Consider the following 27,941-nt stretch of genomic DNA (forward strand, 5'->3'; position numbering starts at 1 on the left):
AAACCATTTGCCCGTTTCATGTTAATGTGCTGTTCGTGATCCATGACTTACGGCACACTTTAAAACACCCCTTCTCTCTACCGTAGCTCACACCCGACTGACTGCACCGAGCAAGTTGAAACTTGTCACACACTATAAGATTCGATGCGCCACGTCCCATATTGAAGATCCCTGACTCTCCATTGGATGGCACTCGGCAGCAGCATTTACCGTATTGATCACACCCCATATATGCATTGGGAAGTTCAGTGGCTGATGAGCCTTTCATTTAAGTGAGAATCTCTAATTTTTGTTTTATTACCAGGAAGCCCTTGAATTTGTACCATTCTAGGAATGTGTCCCCATAATTAGAGTATGCATTAGTCCCACTCAGAGAAACCGATTTACCCCAATCATCTTCTCTAGTATTTCAGGGTTCTGTGCTTGAACCTGAACGCAACCAAACCATGTATCATTTACCAGGCTAATTTGTTGAACTCCACAACTAAATCAAATCCTAAATGCCCTTTCCCTGAAGTGTGAACCAAATGAAAGAGACCTTTTTTTCAAAGATAGCAAACTAGTTCAAATTAGAAACAAACCTTTTGCTTTTTTTCTTTTTTAAAACAATTGAAATGCAAGATTATATTTCCTAACATACCAATTCATTAAAAACCAAACAAAATAAAAGTTTGTTTAAGACACACTTCCCCCCACAACTAGACTGAAAACAACAACTTGACTTGGAGCTGATGGGTCCTGGAAAAACACACTGTTCCCCAATAAAAATTAAAAAAAAAAAAAAGATGCCCTTACCAAACAAGCAGTTGACTGGAATGTTAAAGTCGTAAATCCCGGTAAGAGTCTAGGTCCCAGCAAGGCAGAGCATTCCACTCGTAGGGTTGAAATCAAGACACTTTAATGAAGGGACTTAGAGATGTGGGAGGGGAGGTTAGGGCACAAGAAAGGGGTTCTGGGGTCCAGAAGGCCAGCAATAGCAGGAAGTCATTGCCACAGGCCTGAAGAGGCTGAGGGAGAGCCCGTGAGAAGACGAGCTATGGAGAAGAGGCAGGAGTGTTAGGTTTGGGGAAGCACCCCGACATACACAAATTAGGAGGGGGCTGCTCAATCAAGGAGGAAGGGGGAGGGAATACCCAGCCTCTCTCTCCTCCTAGCCTCTGATCTCCTGCAGATGCCTCCCCATCTGAACTGAAGGTTCAGACAGGGTTGTGTCCAGGGCGCCCTTGACCGATCTGCCGTGTAGGCTTCCTGGGGGAGCAGGTGGAGCCCGCCCAGCTCACTCCCCCTTCTCCTAAATGAATGCTAGGTGTTAGATGAAGTATTAGTGACTGAGTTAGTGTATGTAAACTTTTTAGAAAAGTCCTTGGTGCATAGGGTGCGGTACCCTCTAAATGTTAGCTCTGATTGCTCCAGGCATAGCCCTGTTTTACGGAGGAAAACACTAAGACTCATGGACTTGAAGCAACTTCCCCTGGTTAACAGTGATGGCAGAGCCCACACTCAAACCCAGGTCTTCAGGCCCCAATTTGTGCACATTCCCCGTCACTACAGCACCTTCTAAGCATGAGGCCATGTGCTGCATGCAGAATTAAGGTTCTAATTTATTAGAGAAAGAAGCATCTTTACTTTCTGGACCCAACTGAAGCAATCTGTAACCCAGTCAACACCTATGAGCATACATAAAAATAACATAAAAGCTTATTTCAAAGACAATTCTACATGTTCAATAATAATAGTAATGGTGATTTAGTAATAGTTATTGTTAACATTTTTGAGTGTTTACTGAGTGTTCAGCGCTGCGTTTTTTCCTAGTATCATTCTAATGAAACCACTGAGCCATGTTACCCCTTCTTAATTTCTTCTTCATTCTTTCAGGTCTTTTTCTGAACTCGGAAATAATCCACTTGGAAGGATTTCATAATGGGTGAGTGAAATAGGTTTTACCTGACTCTGCTGGCCTTTGTCTGACCACTTAAGGTTTGATAAAATCATTTTGATCGTGTATATTACATCCTAAAAAGCCTCCCAGATAACAGTATTTTTTCCTGGAACTGTTGGAGAACTGATTCCGTTATCCTGCCATGATACAAAATTAGCCCCGAGGTCAGAGACATGAATTGGTCATGCATTCAAAATTTGATTGCATGAAAGAGACGTCTTGAAAATAAACATAGTTAGCGTTTTATTTGTGTCAGGTCAGCTTTTTTGGCAACAGATTTTAAACAATGAGATAGCATGTACCCTTAGGTCTTTACATTTTAGGTTTTTAGAGTTTCAGTTCAAAGAAGGTATAATCAGTAAGCTGAAGCATTGCATGCACGTTTCCAGTCAGCTAAAGAAACAAACAAGAAAGGTTTTTTCTTTTTTTTTTTCCCTGTGGGGTTAGGTTTCCACCCTGTCACACTGTCTGTCAGCTTTTCTCTGAGGATGGGAGCAATTATCAGACAAGGGCATGCTAACCAACAGCTCATCACGAAATTTCGGTTCTTTCTCGGCAGTCAAGTTTCAGAGTTGTCATTTTAAAAGTCTGGGTAACAACAGCATTAGAGAGCTGGCTCTCTTTGAAAACCAATCACATCAAAGAGAATAATTTTAGCATGCATACCGTTTGCTTAGCTTTCCTAGCCCAGAGGAAATGACGTGATTATAGTATTGGCCGAAGCATGTAAAGTTGCCAATATTTGGCCAATAATTAATGGTCCGATGCCAGCTTGACACTGGTCAGCAGTTTCATATGGTGCATCCTACTAGTTCTGATACTGATGGAAGCAGTACATGGAGAGGCAGGGTTTCATTCACAGCCTCTTTCGAAACTCACACCACTGGAAATGATACTGCTTTTGCACATTCTACAAATAAGGGTCACTGCTGATGTTTTTCCCTTGTGTTGAAAATTTCAGGTATATATGAACGAACATCCACGAAATCTGTGGAATTGAGATTTTAAGGTGTTTATAAAGGATTTACATGTGTAAATTTCCCGACCAAATTCCTGGCACATAGTAGGTGCTCAGAAGAATTGAGTGATTAGGTCTCACCAAAAAGGTCACCCACGTGAGCTCATCTGATCATAATAGTAATGCAGTGTGATACGGTCTTTACTGGTTACATATTGTTTTAAATACATCATTTCACTTAGTTTTGAGTCAAATTACCTAAAAACCCATTCCCAGCACATTCAATTGACGTGTCAAATCATACTGCAAGCATTTAAAAGGTAGTATTGCATTATTATTTAAGTATTCTTGTAACAGTTAACAGAAGTTGAAAACAAAAGGAAAGAATTTTCTGTGCATTTGTGTAAACTGGATATTAGAAAATGTCATAGTTATGATTCATTTTTCTAGTGAGATTGGGAAATGATTTCGTATACACAGATGTCTGTTGTGTGGTGAACTTGAGGAACTGACTTATGTGATTAACAAGGAAACGTCAGTATTTATAGAAAAGGAGAGTTTTGAAGAACAAGACACTGATTTTATAATTCTGGCGCTATGCTCAAATTCTCACTTATTGCTGATACCCAAATTCTTACAATTCTGGCACGTCCATCAAAACCCCGGTACATTATTTTCTCTTTGATATCATTACGGCTGTTCTGAGACACCGAGGGAAATGTGTGACGCAGTGGGAGGTGGGCAGATGACTCATCCGGCAGTGACAGCCACACACGTGGCCCACAGGTGTACTTTGTAGGCAGAGGTCTTTAAAGGGTCCCACACAGCTTGACCAATCCATCTCTTCTGCAGCTCCTTTGCGGTCACTACATCTACAGAACACGCCCTCACCCCTGGAAGTCTTAACCTCCAGAGCAGAGGAGTCTGGGCGCCAGGTCGGGATGGGCCTTTGCAGGTGCAGACTTAGCTGCATTCAGCAGGGCTGCAGCTCAGCGCGCTGTGTGTTTATATAGTTAAGTTCCAGGGTGATCCCATGCGGCCGCTGCACGGGCCACACTTGACTCCGAGCAGCAAAGAACGAGGCATTCCCACCTTTTTGACCTACTGGTATCTCCGAGGCAACGAAACCAAGCTCAGACTTACCTTGTTCCCCAAAGCAGGCAGTCTTCCTCTGGAGTGGTCATTATTTTTCCCCACTGCGAATTCTCCAGCTCCCCACAGAGCTGCTGTGAGTCTCCTCCTCCTCCCTCCCGCCTTCACGTCCCAATCAGATCTGCAGTTCTCTCATTCTTCCCGGGATCTCTCCTGCCCGTCCCTCTTCATCCCACTGCTGCTATCTGGGCTCAGGCCTCTGGGACCGCACGTTCCTAACGGCCCCTCCTGCCCTTCCAGCCTCTGCTCCACCCACCAGCTCCATGCACAGTTGGCATTCTAAATCGGTGTTCATTTATATTAACTTGGCAGAAAAACCGTCCAGAACAGTCTCGAGTCTCTGACCTGGCACTCCAGGCCCGACGCCCGGGGCCCTCTTTTTCCATCCCTATCTCCCCATGTTGTTCTGCGTGAACCTATGGACCACCTGCACACCTGCCACGCTTTCGGCCCCCCAAACCAGTGTCCTAAGCATCCAGAAGAGCCTGGGCCACACAACTTCATGACACAAGTGGCATTTGGGTAATAGTGTCATTGACACTGGTGGGTAATAAGGATTTCTACAGGCAGTGTTAACTGTTTCTGCATTTCTGCACTGTTGGGCTTGTTTAATGGGCATTCATCATTTAGTCAAAGAAATCCAGTAAGTGAAACCTTTTAATGACTAGATTAATGACAGCCACCCAGGAGTGTCCCTTGGGCCTCTGTTCCCGCTGCACCCTCCACAGCCAGGCAGGTAGTCAGGCTCAGGGTTTTGCTTGTTCTCTCTTGCACCTTGCTTCTGCCCCCGGGGAAGTGTGCCTCGTTCATCTTTGTGTGTCCAGCACTGAGAGCGTCGTGTGGTACAGGGCTGACATTCAGACAGGAGTTACGCAGGCTTTGCAGCCTAAAGTCCGTACAATGTAGGAGCCCCTCTTTAAGAACCGGAACCCAAAATTCTCTACATTTTCAAAAACATCTGACCTTGCGAATGCATGGCCAGGGTCTCTCCTAGGAGTTGGAAGGGGGCCATATCGATGGCGGGTGAGGGGAGGTCCTGAAGCTTACGCCGTGTTTGCCACATGGTGCAGCCACCTGTGCTTCCGGTCATTTCTTTGCTGTTGTGGTGGTGGTGGTGAGTGTTATTATTTTAATGAAAGAAAGAATGAGCGACTTTCATAACTGGGAACTTTCCCGTCATGCTCTCTGAACTGAGCCTGGGCACCCAGCATCAGACGTTCTGCTTCCCGGAGGACGGTTCCCTTCGGCTTACATGCAGGAGGGGCACTGGCGTTTCCTGGAATTTGGAGGAATTTCAGATACCCCTGGGATTGTTCTTGGACAGCAAAACCTTTGCTAACTCATCTAGTGAAGCTGGCAGTTTTCAAACTGTATGTTTGTATTTTGAAATGGGAACATTGCCTTATAACACCATCATTCTCCAAGGCTTTCAAATGTGTTCCAAATATTTCCTTATAATTAGAAACTTCCCTATGAAATCATAGATTTTGAATTCGGTTTGTGTTTTTTGTGTTTTTTTTTTTTTTGATACTCTTCAAGGAAACTTTTCTTATAGCTAGTTTTACAAGAGGAACACCCCTTATAAAAGTATGAGACACCTTTGTAATTTCATGTAATTTTGAAATATATTAAATAGATATAGATATAGATAGATAGTTATAGATATATATATATATAGAGAGAGAGATATACAAATGAATATATTTCACGCTGTACTTCGTCAGCAAAAGTTAGTGAGCTACATTAGTCTTTGCTCCTTGCGTGAGCAGTGGTGGCTGAAAGGTGTATTGTTCGGCCAGCGTCTCCCTGTCTGAAGTTTGTTCCCCACCTCAGTGTATTGTCACCCTGTGCAGTTGCATCCCTAGTGCTTACACCAAACTGTTCCTATCTTGCTCCTATCTCTGTTTACTGTTTACCCAGGTACCTCCTCGATGATGGGTAAATATTCATCGATGTAGACTCTTCTTTAATGATGCTGCTGGTTGCAAAGACTTGCATTTCCCACCAGGTTGTTAAATTCTAGCAAAACCCCAGAGGAAAAGAGAGCCCCTCCCCCTGGCTGACTCTCTCGGGCTTATCACAGCAGCTCCAAAGGGCTAAACCTAAGGGGCTCCCTCAGCCCCCTCCTCTTCTCAACTGCCAGCTGTGCCTGTCTCTTTCCTTTCCTCTTTCCTCTCGGCTTTAGTTCTGCCCTCCAGCTAATCAGCTGGTCTTCTTTGGACTGCCTTTGTTCACTTCATTCCTTCTAGATTGTTTTCCCCAAATCCTTGCCCAGCCCCTGTGGAGTGAGGCTTTGGCTCTTCGTAACTCTCCTTTTCACGAACCTCTTGCTCTTGGTAGCCCTCTCTGAACCTCCGTGTCTTCATCTGTGAAGTGTGGACATTCAGAGAACTCCCCACGGCACGTCTCGTCCTTGGCCGTCACCAGCTGGAACCCTTGCCATCATTGTTTTGATGACCGACTCCTTTCAAACCTCACTTCTTCTGCTCATCTCCAATAATTGTTGGAAATTATTGATAACTTAATAATAACTGTTCAAAATCATGCTGCATTTGTATGTTTTACTTCTCGATTGCGATGTAAGTTCTTTGAAGGCACGTCTTCTGTTATTCTCCCTGTAAACTGCTGTATGTGCCTTCTGTCTAAATCAGTGGTTGTCAGCCATAAAATTAATCCATATCACTTCATGTTGCACTTAAAGAAAGTGCAAGGGATCTCCTGCCTATTTGTGGCTATTCTGCTTTTGCTGCCTACATAATATCACTTAAGTGCCTCTCTCTCCTAGGTTGAGACTTTCCCCAGGAAAAATAGAAAGGGAGAAGTCTTTTATGTGTGTGCTTTCTATAAGATTTCCCCCAAGTTTTAAATCATGTAACTCATCCCTAATTTCAAACTGCGATTAGAGTTTCGAGACTCCATCACGTGCTGTCACTGATTATGGCAGTAAATGCATGGGACAACAGAGATGACCCCGTGACCTAGAAACAAGGTGACCTTCAGAGAACTATGCTGGGACCAGCGACTCTGTAGGGTGGGTGACAGAATTCCCCCACCCTAAGGGAGTCTGTGACTGTAAAGTGGAGGGGATTAGAGAACAGACAGATTTTATCAGGGGCCACCAGGGAGGAGGAGCCTTGCCTGACCCGCTATGTTGCACCCTGACAAGGGAGGAAAACTCGTGTGAATTAAGAGCTGGCAGGAGGTGCTATATATGGACTTTTTTTTTTTCCTATTATGTGGTCTGTTTGGAAATCTTTTTTTTTTTTAATTGAAGTTTATTGGGGTGACAATTGTTAGTAAAGTTACATAGATTTCAGGTGTACAATTCTGTATTACATCATGTATATGTCACATTGTGTGTTCACCACCCAGAGTCAGTTCTCCTTCCATCACCATATATTTGATCCCCTTTACCCTCATCTCCCACCCCCCACCCCCCTTACCCTCTGGTGACCACTAAACTATTGTCTGTGTCTGAGTTTTTGTTTATTTATTTGTTTGTCCTTTTCCTTTGTTGCTTCCAGTTTTATATACCACATATCAGTGAAATCATATGGTTCTCTGCTTTTTCTGTCTGACTTATTTCGCTTAGTATTATACTCTCAAGATCCATCCATGTTGTCACCAATGGCACTATTTCATCTTTTCTTATGGCAGAGTAGTATTCCATTGTGTATATATGCCACATCTTCTTTATCGAATCATCTATCAAAGGACTCTTTGGTTTTTTCCATGTCTTGACCACCGTAAATAAAGCTGCAATGAACATCAGAGCACATATGACTTTACAGATAAATGTTTTCAGATTATTTTGGTAGATACCTAGGAGAGGGATCGCTAGGTCATATGGTAATTCTATTCATAATTTTTTGAGGACCCTCCACACTGCCTTCCGTAGCGGCTGCACCAGTCTGCATTCCCACCAACAGTGTATGAGGGTTCGTTTTTCTCCACAGCCTCTCCACCACTTGTTACTATTTGTCTTGTTGATGATAGCCATTCTGACTGGGGTGAGGTGATAGCTCATTATGGTTTTTATTTGCATTTCTCTGATGATTAGTGATTAGTTGAACATTTTTTCATATATCTATTGGTCCTTTGTATGTCCTCTTTGGAGAAATGTCTATTCAAAGCAATTACCAACAGAACTAAAGGGAGAAGTTGACCAAAACACAACTATAGTACGGGACCTAATTACATCATTGACAGCTATGGATAGATCACCCAAACAGAAAATAAATAAATATCAGCCCTAAATGACACATTAGATGAAATGGACATAATTGACATTTATAGAGCACTTCATCCTAGAACATCAGACTACACATTCTTTTATAGTGTACATGGAACATTCTCAAGGATAGACCATATATTGGGACATAAAACTAACCTTGGCAAATTTAAGAAGGTTGAAATAATGCCAAGCATATTGTCTGCTCACAAGGCTTTGAAATAGGATATCAACTGCAAAAAGAGCAGGAAAAACCACAAATATGTGGAGATCAAACAACATACTTTTAAAGAATGACTGGATCAAAGAAGAAATCAGAGGAGAGAGCAAAAGATACATAGAAACAAATGAGAATGAAAACACATCCTACCAAAATTTTGGGGATGCAGCGAAAGCAGTTTTACGAGGGAAATTTATATAATTACAGGCCTATCTCAAGAAAGAAGAAAAATCCCAGATAAATAACCTCACGTTATACCTTAAAGAAGTAGAAAAAGAACAAATATATGGAATCTTAAAGAAAAAGCCAGTAAGATTTTAGGCAGAGTTAGTCAAATATTGTCTTGGAGAGAGACTGTCACGTGCAGTGAACTGGACATGTAGGTATTACAGACGCACTCTGTAGGTGGGTGAGACTAGCTTTGAAATTCACATGGTCTGCATAAGCTCACCCCCAAGACCCCCCACCTCTCTCGGCACTCTAAACAACCTAAGCAACCTTCTGAAGGTTAATCCAGCCTCCTGGCACCTCTACCACTGGGAACTGGAAGGCTCTAGAGAATTACTTGCCTTCACTGGACATTTGCATTCTGATTTAGCCATCAGTCCCGTGCAGAGACAGGTCCCAGGACTTATGAAACCTGAACATTCTTTACAATTGGCGATGTAAAGGGTGATTGGGACTTTCTTTGAGAAAAAGAATACAAAAGCAAATAGGAAATTATTTCTTAGGTGTTGGAATGGACGAGAGCAAGTGAGTGGGTCTGAAGCTCGTAGCTTTGTCAGCGTCTCAGCGAAGCCGTTGAAGTCAGATTGGTCAGTACCGGGAGCCCATCAGCTCTGGGTGCACCGGCCTGCAAAGCTGCGGGTCAGACCCAGGGAGCCCCCATCAGCAGCCCTCTCTCTCCCCAACAGCACTTGTCATCTTAATAGTAAGTACGGCAAAGGACTCAGATTCCAGACGGCCTCTTAAAAGGATTTTGAATTTTCTATGACCCTTTGTACCTATATTATCATCCTGTTCAAGTGTACAGTAACTCTCTTCCATTTCTTAACTCTTCCCGGATTCTGTCTATTTTTCTGTGTTCCAAATAGATCGCAATGTCAGATCAAACACAAAAAGAGAAAACTGTAAAGATACGACTTATGCCCAAATCAAGGTTTAGATGTCTATGGGCAGGAAGAGGAGAAAGCTTAAGTTGTGAGCATGATGGAGCCGTGGGCGTGACAGAGCCTCGGGCATGATAAAGCTGTGGCCTGACACACTTTGGCTCAGCAAAGAAGCAGACCAGGCCAGGAATGTCATTTCTTTGGGAGACAGGGAATAAAGATGCCCCATTTGAGGCAACGGAAGAGTGTGAGGTCAACAGCTCAAAGCCCCAGGCTGCTTGCAAATTGGTGCAGCCACTATAGAAAACTGTATGGAGGTTCCTCAAAAAATTACAAATAGAACTACCATGTGATCCAGCAATTCCACTTCTGGGTATTTATCTGAAGAAATCTGAAACACTAATTCGAAAAGTTATCTGCACCCCTGTGTTTATTGCAGCACTATTCACAATAGCCAAGATACGGAAACAACCGAAATGCCCATCAATAGACGGTTGGATTAAGAAATTATGATACATTTGTACAGCAAATTATTTACTCTGCCATAAACAAGAATGAAGTCTTACCATTTGCCACAACATGGACAGTGAGGACATTATGCTGAGTGAAATAAGTGAGGCTGAGAAAGACAAATACCATATGATCTTATATGTGGAATCTAAAGAACAAAATAAATGAGCAAACAAAACAGAAACACTCATAGACGCAGAGAATACACTGGTGGTTGCTAGATGGGAGGGGCGTTGGGGAGTGGGTGAGAAAGGGGAAGGGATTAAGTACAAATTGGTAGTTACAAAATAGTCACGGGGATGTAAAGTACAGTGTGGGGAATATAGTCAATAATATTGTAAAAACTATGTAGGGTGTCAGGTGGGTACGAGGCTTATTGGGGGGATCACTTCATAACTATGTAAATGTCAAACCACTGTGCTGTACACCAGAAACAAATATAAAATAATATTGAATGTCAACTGTAATTAAAGAAAAACAGTCACGGGGATCTAAAGTGCAGCATAGGGAATATAGTCAATAATATTGTAATAACTACATACAGTTTCAGATGGGTAATAGACTTTTTAGGGTTATCACTTTGTGAAGTATATAAATGTCTAACCACTATGTTGTTTTGTACACCTGAAACTAATATAATATTGTATATCAATGGTAATTGAAAAATAATTTTTTTTAATTAAAAAAAATCCTGAGGCTGGAATGGGGCTCTATTGTTCCTGAGAGGAGGCTGACAAAACCTGTAGCCTGGAGCCATAGTTTATATTAAGTTGTAAACCTAGAAAGCAGGAGGTCACAGACCAGCCCAGAGACGAACCTGAGACGTGCTTGATCAAGTCCAACGCTGTGACATGGGACTGGGCTGGGTTGTACCTGGCGTGGGTGGAAGGGGAGTGGTGCGGTGGTTCAGGTGGGTGTCAGCCCAGGAGGGTGTCCGTGTGAAGGGGCTGCCTGGCATGGGCTGGTGAAGACGGCCTCCACAGGGGATGGAGGTGGTTGGGGCAGCTCTAGCAGAATGGTTACAGGAAGAGGAATTGATCAGGTAAGAAAATAGTGAAACTAATGGTGTTGGGCTGGAATTGCAGGTAGGGTGTGAACTCATGGTTTTCAGCAGATGGGAGAGAGGTATGGAAATATTTACATTCCTAGTGTTGTTCCCTGCGAGTGTCTGGACAGTGGCACCCCAATAGCATTCAGTGCGCCTAGCTTTCAGGTGTCGGTTTCTGAGGACCTTTCCTCAGAGGTCCTTGGAGAATTGGCTGACTTCAGCGACGGGGTAAGGGAAGTACAAGATGAGTCTGAATCCTTTTGTTGCACCTGAAATCAGGAAGTGTTCGAAGAATGATGGGGACCCAGATGCCACCTTTCAGGGGCTCCCATTGGAAAAATCTGGGGCAATTCGAGTATCAAAGTTAATAATGATAGTAGCAGACTATAATTCATTGAATAAAATAGGGCACCAAGAGTTCATACAGATATTTAAAAATTAAAAAATTAACAGTTTGATGAGGAGTGATATGTAATCTCATAAAACGCCTCTCACAATATTTGTTCATTGCAAAGGGGAAAACAAAGTAATTTCACAGTGGAGAAGCCTCGTAGACAGGACCTCAACAAACTGACCAAAGTTAATGTCACCAGCAGTGGTACAAATACAAATCATGTCACTTGAATAGGATAAAACGATAATGCATCATCACATCTGTGAATTACTGCATAACGTGTGTAACAGGTACCTAATCGTGAGGAAAGCATCAGACAAATTCAAACTGAAAAACATTCCACAAAATAAATGCTTATAAGCATCAAAAGTGTCATGGTTATGACAGTGAAGTTAAGACTGAGAACTGTTCCAGATGGAAAGAAAGGAAGGAGACACGATAACTATTACCATGTTTCCCCAAAAATAAGACCTAGCTGGACAATCAGCTCTAATGAGTCTTTGGAGCAAAAATTAGTACATTAATATATTAAAATAAGACCGGGTCTTATATAAAATAACATAAGACCGGGTATAATATAATATAATATAATACTGTTTCTTATATTAATTTTTGTTCCAAAGATGCATTAGAGCTGACTGTCTGGCTAGGTCCTATTTTCTGGGGAAACACGGTATATATGCCGTGTGTGCAAGATCTGGGTTCAGGAAAGCACCATTTATCTGCGAAGGACATGATTGGGACAATTAAAGAAACTTGAATGGAGTCTGAGAATTTCATTATAGTAAAGTATCAATACTAATTGCCTGATTTTGATGGTTACATTGTAGTTACATACGAGAATGTCTCTGTAGGAAATACACACTAAAGTATTAGAGAGTAATGGGCCATAATATCAGTCATTTACTCTCAGATGGCTAAAGAAACATGTTTTTTTGTACCATACTTGCAGATTTTCTGTAAGTCTGGGATTGTTTACATGTATGTTTGTTTATGTAGTTCATAGCTTTTGTGTGTTTCATGTTTCGGATATCCACATTCAGCCAAGTTTCCCCAAGGCAGATTTTAATGCAACCTATTAGCTGTAAGCACTGACCTTGGATAGGTGATTAATTTTGCTATAATGAGAAGAGTTTGTTTTTCTTCTAAATGACAAGAAGCTTGATGAGATGGATATCTTTGGTAGGTCATTACCTCCCAGTCACACAGAGGCTCAGCGCTGCCACCCTAGCTAATGGTGATTCTATAGTATTTTCTAGAAAGAGGCATGCAAGTGATGATAAAAGGGTGAGTGAGACCAATGGTGGATGCTTGTTCTGGAACTTTGTCACAGGCCTTTCACATCATGTGACCACAAGAACTAATGATTTTCAGAATTGTACACCTGAAATGTATGTAGCTTTACTAACAATTGTCACCCCAATAAACTTTAATTTAAAAAAAAACAAACTAATGATTTTAATGATTTAATATCATTCGTATTGGTTACTTTTTTGTTTGGTTTCTCTTTTATTCCACATACTTTTATGGAGCCTACTATGTTACAGGTCCTGAACTAATCTTAGGAATATAAAGGTGAAAAAAGGCCCTCACAGTTCCCAACAGTGAACAAACGAAGTGGTCAGATGAGGAAGCCAGTATTTACTGTCTAGTGGAGACCTGGGGCACGGAATGTCCCAGACACACTGGCTGTCTCTTAGGAAGACTTCGCAAAAGGATTGTTATTTAATTGTAGATTCACATGTGCTTATAGGCAGTGATGCAGAGAGCTCCCAGTCTCACCCAGTGGTAGCATCTTACAAAATCATTGTATCATATCGCAAACAGAACATTGTCATTGATGTATCAGCGTTACTCAGATTTCCCCAGTTTTACTTGATTCACGTGTGTGCGTGTTTTGTTCTGTGTAATTGTATCTTTCCTGTGTCCATCCTTGCAGTCAGGACACAGTAGAGTTCCATCACAAGGGTCCCTCGTCCCGCCCTCCTGTAACACCCACCTCCCTCCGCCCTCCATCCTTCTGCCCTTACTCTGGGCAACCACTTACCGTGTATTCCTAAACGTTTTTCCCCCCAAGAATATTACATAGGGGCCGGCCCGGTGGCTCAGGCGGTTGGAGCTCTGTGCTCCTAACTCCGAAGGCTGCTGGTTCAATTCCCACATGGGCCAGTGGGCTCTCAACCACAAGGTTGCCAGTTCAACTCCTCGAGTCCTGCAAGGGATGGTGGGCAGTGCCCCCTTCAACTAAGATTGAACACAGCACCTTGAGCTGAGCTGCCTCCAGGATGGCTCAGTTGGTTGGAGCGCATCCTCTCAACCACAAGGTTGCCGGTTCGACTCCCGCAAGGGATAGTGGGCTGTGCCCCCTGCAACTAGAAAACGGCAACTGGACCTGGAGCTGAGCGGCATCCTCCACAACTAAGACTGAAAGGACAACAACTTGACTTGGGAAAAAGTCCTGGAAGTACACACTGTTTCCCAATAAAGTCCTGTTCCCCTTCCCAAATAAAAAATTCTTAAAAAAAAAAAAAAAAAAGAATATTACATAAATGGAATCATACAGTATGTAACCTTTTGGCTTTTTTTTTTTTTAACTCAGTAATTCCCTGGAGATTCACTCAAACTTTTGCGTGTGTCAGTAGTTTCTTTCTCTTCACTGTTGAGTGGTTTTCCATGGTGTGTATGTACCCATTTACCCATTGAAAGACATCTGAGCTGTGTCCAGTTTTTGGCTGTTAGAAATAAAGTGTTTATGAACATTCCTGTACAGGTTTTTGTGAGAGCACAAATTTTCATTTTCCTAAGACAAATGCCCAAGACTAAAGTTGCTGAGTCGTGGTAGTTGCAGATTTAGCCAAAGAATTTTCTAGAATGGCCGTACCATTTTATAGACCTATCAACAATATACGAGTGACCCAGTTTCTCCACATCCTCACCAGCATTTGGTGGTGTCACTATTTTTTACTTTAGTCATTCTGATAGATGTGTAGTGACAAACCCATTGTGGTTTTAATTTGCATTTCCCTGATGGTTGACGATGTGGAACGTCTTCTCATGGGCATATTTGTCCTTTGTATAACCTCCCTCTTCAACAAGATGTCTGCTCATATCTTTTGCTCATTTTCTAATTGGATTGTTTGGGGGTTTTTCTTGTTTGTCTGTTTTTTACGGTTGAGTTTTGAGATTTCTTTATAGATTCTAGATACCAGTCCTTTGTCTGATGCATCATTTGCAAATATATTCTCCCAGTGTTGTAGCTTGTCTTTTCGTCCTCTTCATAGGGACTTTGCAGAACAAAAATTTTTCATTTTGATGAAGTTCAATTTTTCTTTCTATGGACTGTGCTTTTGGTGTCATTTCTAACAATGCTTCATTTAGCCCAAATCCCCAAAGACATTCTCCTGTTCTTCACACACCTTTAAAAATATCCATTGAATCCTTTCGGTCCCTGAAGAGAACCATTAGCTGGCTTCCCATTGCATTTTGAATTGAATCCTAACTTTGTAATACCCAGTGGTCAGCCTCTGCATGCTGTCCCAGCGTTGCATCCCACAGCTCCACCCACACTTTCCAGGTGGCAACCACATGGACGTTCTTTCGGTTTCTCCAGGCTCTTTCCACCTTAGGACCTCGTGCATGCCCTTTGCTCTGCTCAGAAGGCCCTCTGCGTGGCTGGTTTCTTTTCGCACCTTAGGACTCAGATGTCACTATGTCTGTAAGGCCATCTCAGGCCATACCTTCTACACAGGCTCCACTGGCATTTTCTGTATCAACACTCAGCCTTTATCAATTAGCTTCATATTTTAGCATTTCGTCATTGTTTGGTTTTTTGTTTGTGTAGCATCTGGTCCCTCACCAGACTCTGACTCCCTGAGCGCAACGCTTCACCCCTCACCCCGGCCCCCAGTGCTTCTTTCAGGGCTCAGCAGACAGTGTGCCCTCGGTAAACGTTTGCCGAGGAAAATAATGAGGACAGTTTAAGAAAGCTTCACCTCGATGTACAGTATTTTCTGAGGAATTTCAAGAAGACTAAGTTTTATTTGGAATCATAAGTGCTTTGGGCAGAATTCTTTTCAGATGAAGTCTTACTGTGCAGACTCTCTTCACTTGATATATTTTGTCTTGACGATTTGAAGCGGAAAGGAGACTGATAGAATTGTGCGTAGAAAAAGAGAGGAGGCAGCAAAATCGTACTTACGTGTCCAGATCAGATGAATTCCCGCTGTACTGGCATCAAAGATACTGTTCCCGTGCTCGAGTACCTTGTAGCCCAGCGAGGACGGGTGTGTGCGGACAGACGACTAAAGCCACAGTCATAGGGCTTTGTGACAGGGACTCACGGTGCTCCTGGAACCCTGGGGGGGCGTGCAGCTCGCTGGGCATGACGATGGGGGGCTGGCATAGGGAGCTGCAGAAGATTCTTCAAAGGACGCAGCACTTGCTTTGAGTGTTGGAAGGTGCAGTGAAGTCAGCTGGGGGGCAGGGCGCTGGGCAGCCCATGGGGCAGTGGGATGTGGGGCTGCGTCATGGGGGCCCACGTGCAGAGCCCCCAGGGGAGCTCTGAGGGGTCAGCAGGGCTGATTGAGCGCGTTGGTGGCACTGTGGAGGGTGGCCCGGAGGACAGTGAGCCTGGAGTAAGCAGAGGCTGTTACAGGGAAAGGCCTGAACTCGGGCCATGGCGGGGCTGAGAGGAAGAGGCAGCAGTTCTGACCCATGAAGGGTGACTTGTGTCAACAGCATTTGGGACAGAGGGTACGATGCGCAGGGGCCTGGGCACAGGAAAGGAGAGGGAAGACGTCACATCCTGTGTGACTGCCTGGGCTGTCCAGAGGTGCTGCTCACCAAGACGGAAAACTCAGGAAGAGGAGTCGTTCATGGGGAAAGATGTTCGGTGTGGGGCGCCTCGTGGGGCAGCCCATGCTGAGTTCCAACAAGCAGACACCTCGAAGTCCAGCACTCAGGTCGCATGTCATCGAAAAATAATTTGCCACGTGCAAGCAACTTCTAGACGTGGTTATTTCATCCCAGAAAATTGAAAATGTTGAGGCACCGAAGATGATTTTGCCGTTGGCTTGTGCTGGAAGTCACAATCATCATGGAGCGATGTGTATCCGTGGTCCACGGCTGTGGAAGGACGACACTGCTGCTGTCATCCCATGAGACCCACAGAGCCCCCAGCACAAGACTGCTTTTTCAAGGGAAACAGAAAAGCGAAAGGAACCACAGAATTCTGCTTCTCGGGCAACGGAGGGTCATCTCAGTCTAACCCCTCATTTTCCCATGGCCAGAAAAAGCCATTAACGTGTCCAAGAAAACCCGGTTACATAGACTTCAAACCTACATATTGTCAAGCAGCTCCCCCACCTTCTCCCATGAACCTGACGCACAGGACGTGGAACCGATACTGTAACCTGTGGCCTGAGAGCCCACTGGCACTGACATAAGCCCCAGTTTTACTGGGCAGACTCCGTGCGGAGGGTGGCCCGGCACAGATGACCGTTAGTGGCTGTTTGGCATCCCAAGGAAGGGGATGTCGCGAGGGCTCACGGGCCTTGAGCGCTGTCCAAGCCCCCAGCTCACGAGGAACCTGCACTCCCAAGCCAGCCGGCCATGGAGCTGTGAGGAATGAAGCTCTTCTTTCTGGCAAAGAATATACTGTATGTTGCAAAGTCTCAGAGCGACGTCGCAGACTCCAACTGGGCTTCCCAGTAGAGCCATGCAGCTGGGAGGTCTAGTGAACACAGAGCCCAGAGTGATCCGTGGCGCCTGGGATGGGGGCTGTACTCGTTATGTCACCATTCGCTAAAGATAAATAATGATTTAAAACACACACACTAAGGTACCAACAGCCAAAAAAAACCCCAAACTGCACAAGTACAGGTGAGAACTGCACAAGACGTGGTGACCCAGAAGCATATGGAAACAAGCCTGAGGAGTGTTGATTGTCTCAGTATGAGTCAGCCGCGTGTGCTGAGGGTGCTGAAAGAGCTCATATGGGTGTGAGCTACGGTAACAGTGGTCAGTGTTCAGGGTTAGGGAGGTGACGCTGCTTCCCTGTCACTCTATGTTGGGAAACCCTACGTAGGGATTCTGTGTGTCAATGACGTACCTGGCTAAGCGTCACTAACTGCGTAATGTATGTCAGGTGATGGGCTGAAGGCTCACCTCACACAGGCCTCCTGTCGGTAGATAAGGACACCGCCACTCAGTGAGCTTGGACCTGTCCGTGGTCAGGCCAGGGCTGTCTGACCCAGCGCTTAGCTGGGAACGGGTTCCTGAAAGTTCACTACTGAAAAACAGGGAGCTGGGTTGGGAGGATCTAGGAAATCTCACAAAGGAACCTCTGAAAGAACAACAGCTCCAAGAGGAGAGGAGAAGAAAACTTGAAGTCCCCAAGGGGAGGAGTGAGACCAGGCCACACAGCTCCAGAGGGCCACCAGCCAGTTAACAGAACAGGAAGGTACATGAGGGTCTATTTAAAGATGAGTTCTCTGTCAAAATAATTGTAGGTGTCCCAAAATGGGCCTGGCTGCTTTCCGAGGGACCGAGTGCCCCCCTCTGCAGAGATTCCATTAGGAGGTTCATCGTCATCTTGTGGGAAGAGGCCCATGGACCCTCAGTGCAAAAGTAGGGGAGGGTCTGCAGTTACTGTCTTTTGCGTTTACAGAGCATCATTTTTTAAACAGTGAAAATATATCTACATAATAATATTCTGTAGTCTGGCAGTTTATCTAGTGAAGAGAAAAGCTCAGGTCAGGTTTTAAATAGCAGGAGATGGTATGGCAGTTGAGTATAAGAAGGTGCCGTGATGGCAGAGAAAATGGAGAACAAAAAAGAGAAAAACCACAGTTTCTTTTCAGAAGAAACCAGGAAGTTAGCGGGAGTTCTACCATCTAAATGAACCACTTGGATCTCCATTGTTGCCATGACAAAGAATATACTACATTTATTTTATGACACTGTGAAATCGTTTCTTAAAAGCAAAGTTAATCAAGGGCTGTCTTCCAGCTTCCTTTAGAAAGAGTTAGCAGAGTTCATCTATCAATAGCTTAGGATAACATACAATATCATACAGATTCCACAGTTGGCCTCTGACTCTCTTTACCTTACTAATCCCAGAGCAAACAAAACCCTCACCAGGGCAGTAGTATTTCCACTTCTCAGCAAACTTTCTTGAAAGAACAGGTATCGATAAGAACGGCAATTAACCAGTTTACTGCCCATTGTAAATTAGCAATTAAAACTCAGAATTATTTATTGTTAGGTTGGCAAGCGTTCTTTTTTGGTCGTGTTTTTTCTCCTTTTGCCAGAAGTCTGGTGGCAGAACGGTGGTATTATTTTGTCGGTGCAAACTGATAACAAAATCAGTCAGTTTTGAGTACTCTTTCATGTAGGTTCACTTAGAGGCAAGAACACAGCTTATTGCCGATGGTGCCAACCCTGGAACTTGACTGTCCCGATGGAGTCCCCTTCCTCTGCCCCTCTCTAGGGTGGACCCATCTCTTCTTGTTAAACCTCTGCAACCATTTTCTTACTAGCTTCCTTGCCTCCATTCTCAATGCCCCACCATCCACAAAGCAGACAGAGACATGTGTTTAAATGGCAAAGAATTGCCATTTCTCTTAGGACAGAATCCACACTCCATCCCAGGGTCCGGGACCGCGAACCTCATCTCCTGACGCTTTTCCTACCGGCCACACGGACTTTTTCCAAGTCCTTGATCCTGTCTTACTCTCCCCCACTTAGGGCTTTTAAATGGCTCTTCTCTCAGTTTCCCTTCACCCAGAAAAGCCCCACTGGCCACAGCCCCCAACCCAAGCACAGCTCCTGTCTGATTCACTTCCCTGTTTATTTCCTTCACACCGTTTGGAGCAACTTATAAATGCATGTATTTGTCAGTTGGCTTGTGTTTCATCTTCCTCTCCTAGAGAGGAAAGCAGGACGCAGATCAGGTGAAGGTCTTATCGACAAGGGACTTGACCCCAAGGGAAAAGCAGAACCTGTGAAAAGGTTTAAGCAGGGGCGAGACGACAACACAATTGTACTTGCCAAAGCTCTGTGGCAGAACAGTTTGAGGAGTGAAGAGCTGTGTGGAGAGTGGAAAGAGGGAGAGCCGTCCGGAGGCTGCTGAGGGGGCGTAAGCCAGGAGTGCTGGTGACGTGACATTGGCATTGAGCTTTGGGGTGAAGGAGGTAGATGGCCTTAGGACATACTTAGGAGACTGTGTCAGTAGACTTGGTGACTTGATGCAGGAGAGGGAGGAGAAATCTAGGTGATAGCCAGGCTTCCGGCTTGGACAGCCGAGGGCTGGATGATCGGCTGCCGTGGGGACACTGGGTCAGGAGCTACGTCTGCTGGGGCTACACTGACTCTGAACCTTGCGAGAGGAGAGGACGTGAGCCGCTGAGCATCAGAAGCCTCCAAAATACGTCTGGCTTGGCGAGAGAGATGCTTATTCTATACATACCTTTCAGCATATAGAAACCGATCACGTTTTGTTACTTGTATCAACAAATGGTAGCCAGACGCCGAGAATGTTGTACTTACCTGGGTTCGTTGGGGATGCAGGCGGGCACCCCGCTAGGATAGGTGCTCTGTTGTCATCTCTGCACTGAGCTGTGCGCCCTGTGACAAGCTGGTCTGCCTTTTGGAGAATCAGCCTTTCTGTGTGTCAGAGGGGACCCTCCTACCTCCTTGGGGCGAGGTGCAGAGTGCATGCGGTGACACCTGCAGGGAGCTTGGCACAGGCAAAGTGCTCCGCGACGTTCACGAGTGTTGTTGCCACTGTCACCCCTGCCCTTCACCAGCACCTTCCTGTGCCTTCTACAAGAGAAAGAAACTGCTGGCCGCCCCACTACCCAGCTGTTAAAGCTGATTCCAGCTCAGATGTGTAACATTAATGTCAGCAGGCTAATGTACTCTCATTGTGTTTTGGGGAGGTGTTTTTTTTACGATATTTTTGATGAAGACTTTATTTGGGATTAGAACTATGGATATTCTGACTGCATTGACACAGATGTCCACAAAAGGCTACAATGCTTTCACAAGCCCAGACCCCACCCCCCCCATGTCCCCAAGTAAAGGGGACATTTGGATGAGCTGGTGTCCCTAGCTTTAAGTATGCAAACTTCGGGAACAGCTGAGCACAGTCAAGGGCAGAAGCCTGTAGCATGAGGAAGATTAGACATCTGTTTGATTAGGACAGTGTTCAAAGGCTCCTTTCTAATGGGTTCATGGTGCTGCACGGATGGGGGCAGGTGACAAGCAGTAGTGGTCCCTACACCCAATTGGGACGTCCTGCATCAAAGCAAATCAATTCTACACACATTTGTAGAGAAAACAGATGCCACTTATGCTGAGAAAAGCTCCCCATTTTGTAGCTCGATGCTATCGGAACACTCCGTGAGTTATAATTGCGTCCTGATGTCCTTAGTCCCTTTCTCACTCAATGCGACATTATACTCTTTCTTCCCAGAGATTCTGTTTTAGATACAAACTATACTTTCCCTCTCCTGGGCAAAAAATAAAATGGCAGGAGGGAGTGTATATTTTATTAGGAAGATGTGTAATGGATTTGGGAAGTAATTTTCTTATTAATTTTGTGTGTGGCGTTTTTCTGACATGTTTAGAAATTTGAAGGCTTGTGTTATCTGACTGCCAGGCGGTGGTTAAAAATTCTTCTCCATTTATTTAGGCAAGAAGAGTGGTTATCCAGTAAGTGGCAGCAAACAGCTTATCAATTCATCTTTTCTGATTTTCTAACTCTCGGATTCTTGTGAATAAAGCAGAATCACTGACTGAGCAAGTGCAAATGAACTTGAAAGAAGAGGATCCACACTCTGAGTCTCCTAGGAAGCAGGTCTGCATCTGTCACTTCCTCTCCTCCCAGCAGTTTTTCAGGGACGTAGAGGGTGCTGATGCGCAGGGAAGAAACCGCGAGGCCCTTTCTGCGTGGCTTCATCGTTTTCTGACGCAAAGGACAGATTCTGGGGATTCACTGCGATCAGTTTAAATTCAGAACACCGCGTTGCCAGCACCTAGGAATTGCAGACTATTTGTTAAAAGGATAATGAAAAGCGAAAAAGGCTGTCTGATGGTCACAGTCACCGTACGGCCAAGGTTTTCTGGGACAGACCCAGTTTCAAAGGTTCTATCTTGTTACTGCTTTAATGATTCTCCTCCTTATCACACCATGAATTCCAGTTTGGAAAATACGTCCTTTAAAGGTTCACTGTGCTATTCTTAGGTGCATGTTAATTAATATTTCCAGAATTAAAGAAGGCATCTTTAAAATATTACATGAGTTTTAAAACATTATCCCAGGAGAAGTAAATGTCTTCCTTCCAAATGATAGGAAGGCAGCCTGAACAGCCAGCTCCTGGCATCGCGTAATGATTACTTGAGCAATTTTCCTATTGTTGCAATGGTGTTCATACACGGGTTTCATGAACTGCAGACACACTGAAATATTGTATTTTCGAAGGACATCTAAGAAGCAGCATTTTAGTTTAACTCAATTGCTGTTGCTACTTCCTAGAGTCTGAAAGAAACTATCAAACAAGTTCTAGAATGGACATGACACAAAGTTGCTAATCAGGAACATGTGATATTTAGACTACACTTGGTTGAAATGGCCACTAGATGACTGAGAAAACGTTGTTTTTAAGTCAAAAAGGGTCAACATTTTCATGACAGTTTTAATGAGAAGTTCTTACATCACTGAAAATGGATTTGGATTAAAAGGGAACCTTCAGATCAGGCTCTCTAGAAATGGAAGTCAGGGAAAATGTTGGAAAATTCCATCAATTCCAAAGTGTTTTTAAACTAGTTTTGAAAGAAGTTTAGCATACAGAAATGCTACTTCCTGATTTACAGTAAACTTACTAAAGAATTCAGAGCTTGGTAGGTACATTCTGTGCAGACAGGTAATATTAGATGTTTTGCAAGTGATGTTGTTTGTTGACAGCGCTTTGAGCTTCATCCATTGTGTTTTTTTCACTGTCCAACAACAATATCATTAGTAATTGCATCATCGTTGGTCTACCACCTGCCCACTTAACTCGCTTTCCTACTTGATCTGTGTAAACTGACTTGCATACAATTTCTCCGTTCACCCTTTCCCTGCCCTAAGGGCTGAGGTCTTATTACTGTGACATGGTTTGTACATTGAAGAGGTCACAGGTGTCAGCTGATGGCCTAGAAGGTTGTCCCCCTACCACAACCTTCCCTTCCCTTCCAAGGCAGGGGTAAGGTCCAGAGACATTTCGGGTATGTTATCTGAACTTTCATCCTTATTTATAGCCCAACAAAAATACTCGTCATGGAAGCGAGGAAAGACCAGGGGTTTATACTCACACAAACCAGGGTTTGAATTCCTGTTCTGTTGCTTCCTGCTTGCAAACTATATTCCAAGTCACTCTAAGACTCAGTTTTGACTCTCTACTATGCGGACAATACTACCGTGTTTCCCCGAAAATTAGACCTAGCCAGCCCATCAGCTCTAATGCATCTTTTGGAGCAAAAATTAATGTAAGACCCAGTATTATATTATATAAGACCCAGTCTTACATTAAAATAAGACCCGTTATTATATTTATTATAGTATAGTATAGTGTACCTGGTCTTATATTTAAATAAGACTGGATCTTATATTACATAAGACGTGGTCTTATGTTAAAATAAGACCAGGTCTTACATTAGTTTTTGCTCCAAAAGACGCATTAGAGCTGATGGTCCGACTAGGTCTTATTTTCGGGGAAACACAGTAAGCTCATGCAAATATATCTAAAGCACCCAGCTTTGCTGCCCGAGTCCTAGTGGGCTCTGAATAAATGTTAGCTAGTTAATAATGAAAAGTGTTAGCTCATAAGTAAGAATTACAAATGGAAAAAGGACTGCAGCAGTACCACACAGGCCGCCCCGGTGCCACCCTGGTGGTACAAGGGAAGGGGGTGGCGTTCAGCGGCCAGCCTGCTTCACCACATTTCCCCGTCCGTCCAGCGTTATTGCTCTGATCTGTGAACTAAGCACAATCACACAGCCTCGGGAGCTACTGTGGTGGAGTTACGTGTGTTCCTGTGTGATAGAACAGATCTTAGCAGTTCCCCTTTCCTTGCTTCTCATTGAAATGTTGTTGGGTTTTTTGTTTGTTTTTTTATAGCATAGTCGCTGCCCACTCCTTTTTAGACAGAGACTAACCTGTAATTTACTATCACTCATGATGCTTGAAGGATAAGAGAAAGGAAACCAAACTTGAAGCGATACAGGTTCTTGCTTGTATTTCTGGAGAGAGAAATATGTTGATATCGACAGTAACATATCTATATGGCCCATGGGTCTCAGTCCTGGGCAGGTAAACTGAGGGTTGCAAAGTAATGAATCAGAGATGCCCAGGCCAGCTTGATAAAAAGATCTAGCTGTTCTCATGGGCTGACTGCAGCTCATGCTTTCAATGTATGTGTTATTAACGGCCCACTCTGAGCAGACGTTGTACTAGGTGCTAGTTGTCCAACTATGAACAGGACAGGTCTCATCCAGAGAGATGTAGCAGATAAATTATTACAGCAATGTGAGAAGTAGACTAATGCATGTATTTATTTCATGAGCATCTACTGAGTTCTTGTCAGATGCCAGGCGGACTCCCAGGGCCTTGGGTACACTAGCAAAGAAAGGAGACCCAGTCCTTGACCCAATTAAGTTTATAGCCTGTTGGGGAAGACAAGCAGTGACTCAAGTAGTGACAATAAATAAAGGGTTGTGATAGGGGAAGGATGGAGACCTGTGAGTGACCTGAGAGAAAGGGGACTTAAGCTGGTGTCTGACCATCAAGAAGGCCGCCTAAAGGAAGTGGTGTTTAGGCGGACAGCTGAAGGGCAGGTAGCTCTTAGCCAGACAGAGAACGAGGGATGGGGAGGAAAGTTCCGGTAGACGAAATAGTGTGTGGCTGAGGAACTGACAAAAGCCTGACATGGCCGCACAGAGCATGTGAAAAGGGGGTTGGATACCGGGATTGTGGGAGCACAGAAGAAGATGCTCTCACCTGTGCCCCTGGCTGTCAGGGCAGGATGCCCGGGAGCGAGGAACTTAGAGCCGAAGGCTGAGTGTGTGCTCACCTGCAGAACAGAAGAGGTGACGGAGGGGCTGAGGGAGGAAAGGGGTGTTGCGCCCCAAGGTGAGGAGGCAGTCGGCGGCCTGGCCCTGGGGCTCAGTTACAATGTGAGTGAAGGGATGGGTGGTGGGAACGGTGATGGGAGGAGATGGAGACGGCAGGGGGTCAGATCAGGAGGGGCTTTGTTGCAAGGAATTAGGACGTAATGCTGTCAAGTAGGACAGGGATCCAGAGAACCTGAAGGAGAGGGACGGATGGGAACGGAATTGTGTGTCCGGGAGAGGAGTGAGGATAGATTGCAGGGCAGGCCGGCCTGGATGCGAGAAGAACAAGTGCGCTGCCAGTACCGTCATCCAGGTAGGATATAAAGATGGGGGCAGGAGATGGGGAAGTGGGGGGCTGGGAGTAGTCTGTTCAAGATGATTTATGTAAAGTCAGCAGATCCAGACAATTGGTTAGATGAAGAGATGGCGAGCAGGAGGGATGGGGCCGACTCCGACCGTGACCGCAATGAAGAGAGAGCTATGAAAAGAACAGATTTTGGAGACCAGGTAGACACTGCAGTTAAGAACATGGTGAATGAGGTGCCTGTGGGACATCACGTGTGGACAGTCTGCAGGCAGGAGATGGGTGTGTCGGTCTGCGACTCCGAAGGGGGTTCTGGGCTGAAGGTGTCAGCAGCAGTAAATGACCAGTAATAAGGAGACAGGGAGGTAGGACTGAGTAGCGTCAGAGTAGAGTGAGAAGACGCAAGACCTTTCTTGAGTACGTATGCTGTCTGGTTTTCTTATTTTTCTACAAGGAGCATGGCATTATTTTGGGGAAAAAATTGAAAGACGTTATTTCCAACGCTCTTAACCAGTGAGAGGGACGAATGCCTATTATTCTGAGAACTGGGCTGCACATTAGTATGTAGGCAGAGAGGAAAGGTAGACAACAATTTTTTTTAAAGTTCATACTTAATGGTCTCACTTTTTTTTTTTTTTCCTAGCGAAGTGGTTGAGGATAGCTGTTGACCAAAGAGGGTGGGGATTGAAGAGCGTACAGAAACATGGGAGGACCCACGCAGAGGGGAGGGGACAGGGAGTTGTCTAAAGATACGTTTAAAAAATTAGACCTATATTCTTTTTTTTTTTTTTTTTTTTTTTTAATGGTGCTACAAGCAGACAGTGTTCTTAACAGACAATGGGACAAAGCAGTTGACATCTGGCACGCACATGTTTTTTCTGGACAACAACACGAGTCGGGCTGCATAGCATTCTTTACAGAAGTACCATACAACACATTCTGCAAGTTAATCGTTGTTACACCGCCGGAGAGGACGCAGTCCTCACTGAACTGTCAGTAGGCAATAATTACACAAACTTTACCATTTGTCAGAATGCACTTGGAGCTTTAGAAGACTCACAAGTTTGCAAGTGTAAGAAGGTTAGACCCCTCCAGAGAGGCACCACACAGAAACTTGTAAGGGCACACGTATTGTCAAAATTAATTTTTAGGTCAGAGGAAGAGAGACGGGGCCTGGCCTAAAGTGTCGATATGGCAAGAATTCATTGCGTCTGCTTTGAGGACACCAGCTAATCCATTTAGTGGCTCCTTCAATAATTAACTGGATTTCTGGGACAGAATGCAAGAATCAGTGAGTGTGTATGGCTACCTCCAGCCTAGAAAGGTTGGTTCACGTAGTGAGAGGATTTATTGGACTTTTAAATGTTTTCCTTTTTGTGATTTTTCTGACCCAGAAATATGCTTCTTATTTCAGCGGCTCTCTCAAAACAGCTGAGTAAATGAGAGTTCCCAAACGATCACCGTTAACTATAAATCAAAATGTTATGTTTCCTCAGTTATGCTAGGATTCTTCAGTTTGTTTTCTTTCTATCACCAATGAAGTATAAGCCACCACCAGAATGATGATTAAAAGCATTCTACCAAAAATATTTATTCCATTCTGTGGCAAACACTTGTCATCTCCAACTTAAGTTGAACAGCCCTTGCTTAAGTGTAACTGCTGCTACATGAAATAGAGGCATCTGGAATTTATTCTCTTACTCTTTCTAATTATAGCTTAATTTATCAACCGCACATTTTTAAGATGGTTATTCCTAGTAGGCTTCTCCATTACAAAACATACTAGAAGTAGTTCATCTCAAAATCATGCTGTTTTTACTCGTTTGAGGGGTAAATATCACACTTGTTTCTATATAATTTTTCTCTGTACACTCAGTTGTATAATTTCTAAAGTTCTCTGTTTTCCAGAATTCCCTCCCTACCCCAACATCCTCCCAACCTCAGTCAAAATTCTCATTTTCTCAGTGGCACACTCAGTTCCACACAGACCACTGGTCATGACCTTAGAACCGGAAGGGATCGTGGAGATCGTTAGTTCAATGGCCGTCAGCTTTACAACATGTAAGACTGTCCTTGGATTTAGGGACTTCAGTCCCAGACATTCTGATTCAGTCGCTCTGGGGTGGAGCCTAGGGATGTACATTTTTTAAAAAGCACTCCAAGTGATTCTGAGCCCACAGACCACACTTTGCAAAACCCTTAATTGTTCCAGACTCTTCCTTCTGTAGGTGTGGATGCTGAGGATAGAAGGTGTGACTTACCCATGACCTTTGGTGATCAAATTAATATAATTGTCATCAAAGTATTCCAAAACTATTTTTGACATCCCTCTACTTTTTAATCTAAAAGAGCAGGGACCAAAATATTGTTGCCGTCTTATGAAAAGCTGCTACCCTTGCCCTAAGAGGGGGAGGTAGGGTTGGAAACGTGTGAAAGAATGCACATACCATTGCTTCACGAAGTAAATTAATCATATGCTGGCATCATCAAAAAGCAACACTGATCAAATTACATGTGATGTTTTTATGGGGTCCTCTAACAATGTTTGTGGACAGAAAGTAGATAATGAATGAATGTTACATGGTGAATGAATGAATGAGTGAGGCCGCCAAACGAGTCCTGCCCAAAGCCAGGATGGAAAAGGTTCAGACGGTGGGGTGATTGTCTCAGGGCACCCAAAAATTGCCACCCTGGCCTGTCACAATCAGGGCCTCAGTCAGGGGCGAGAGAATAGATTCATCTTTAGGAAGGGAAACACTCCCATGGTAAGTGAGGACAATTCCATTATTTCAGTAGTTTCTTTTTGATTCTTTGTCAGTAGCTGGAAAGTAGTTGCAGGTTTCAGTAGTCTAGGTGCAGTGTTGGGTTATAATTAGATTGTTCAGAAAAGACTTTCTCTTCCTTTTTGTTTTTTTTTCTCACCC

At 44.2% G+C, this 27,941-nt stretch overlaps 1 long non-coding RNA gene across 2 annotated transcripts in view; it reads left to right on the plus strand.

Annotated features, from left to right (window-relative positions):
• The window catches only part of LOC109444232 (uncharacterized), a 104,660-nt gene that overhangs the window by 32,908 nt on the left and 43,811 nt on the right, over positions 1 to 27,941 (plus strand). For both annotated transcript variants that reach the window (XR_016021670.1, XR_016021669.1), the window contains exons 6-7: positions 87 to 272; positions 1,876 to 1,924. This is a non-coding gene — a long non-coding RNA (uncharacterized LOC109444232). The remainder of the gene's footprint in view (positions 1 to 86; positions 273 to 1,875; positions 1,925 to 27,941) is intronic.

This window comes from Rhinolophus sinicus, chromosome 7 (assembly GCF_057876585.1).
Source record: "Rhinolophus sinicus isolate RSI-liver-muscle chromosome 7, RSI-T2T, whole genome shotgun sequence".
NCBI classification, from domain to species: domain Eukaryota; kingdom Metazoa; phylum Chordata; class Mammalia; order Chiroptera; family Rhinolophidae; genus Rhinolophus; species Rhinolophus sinicus.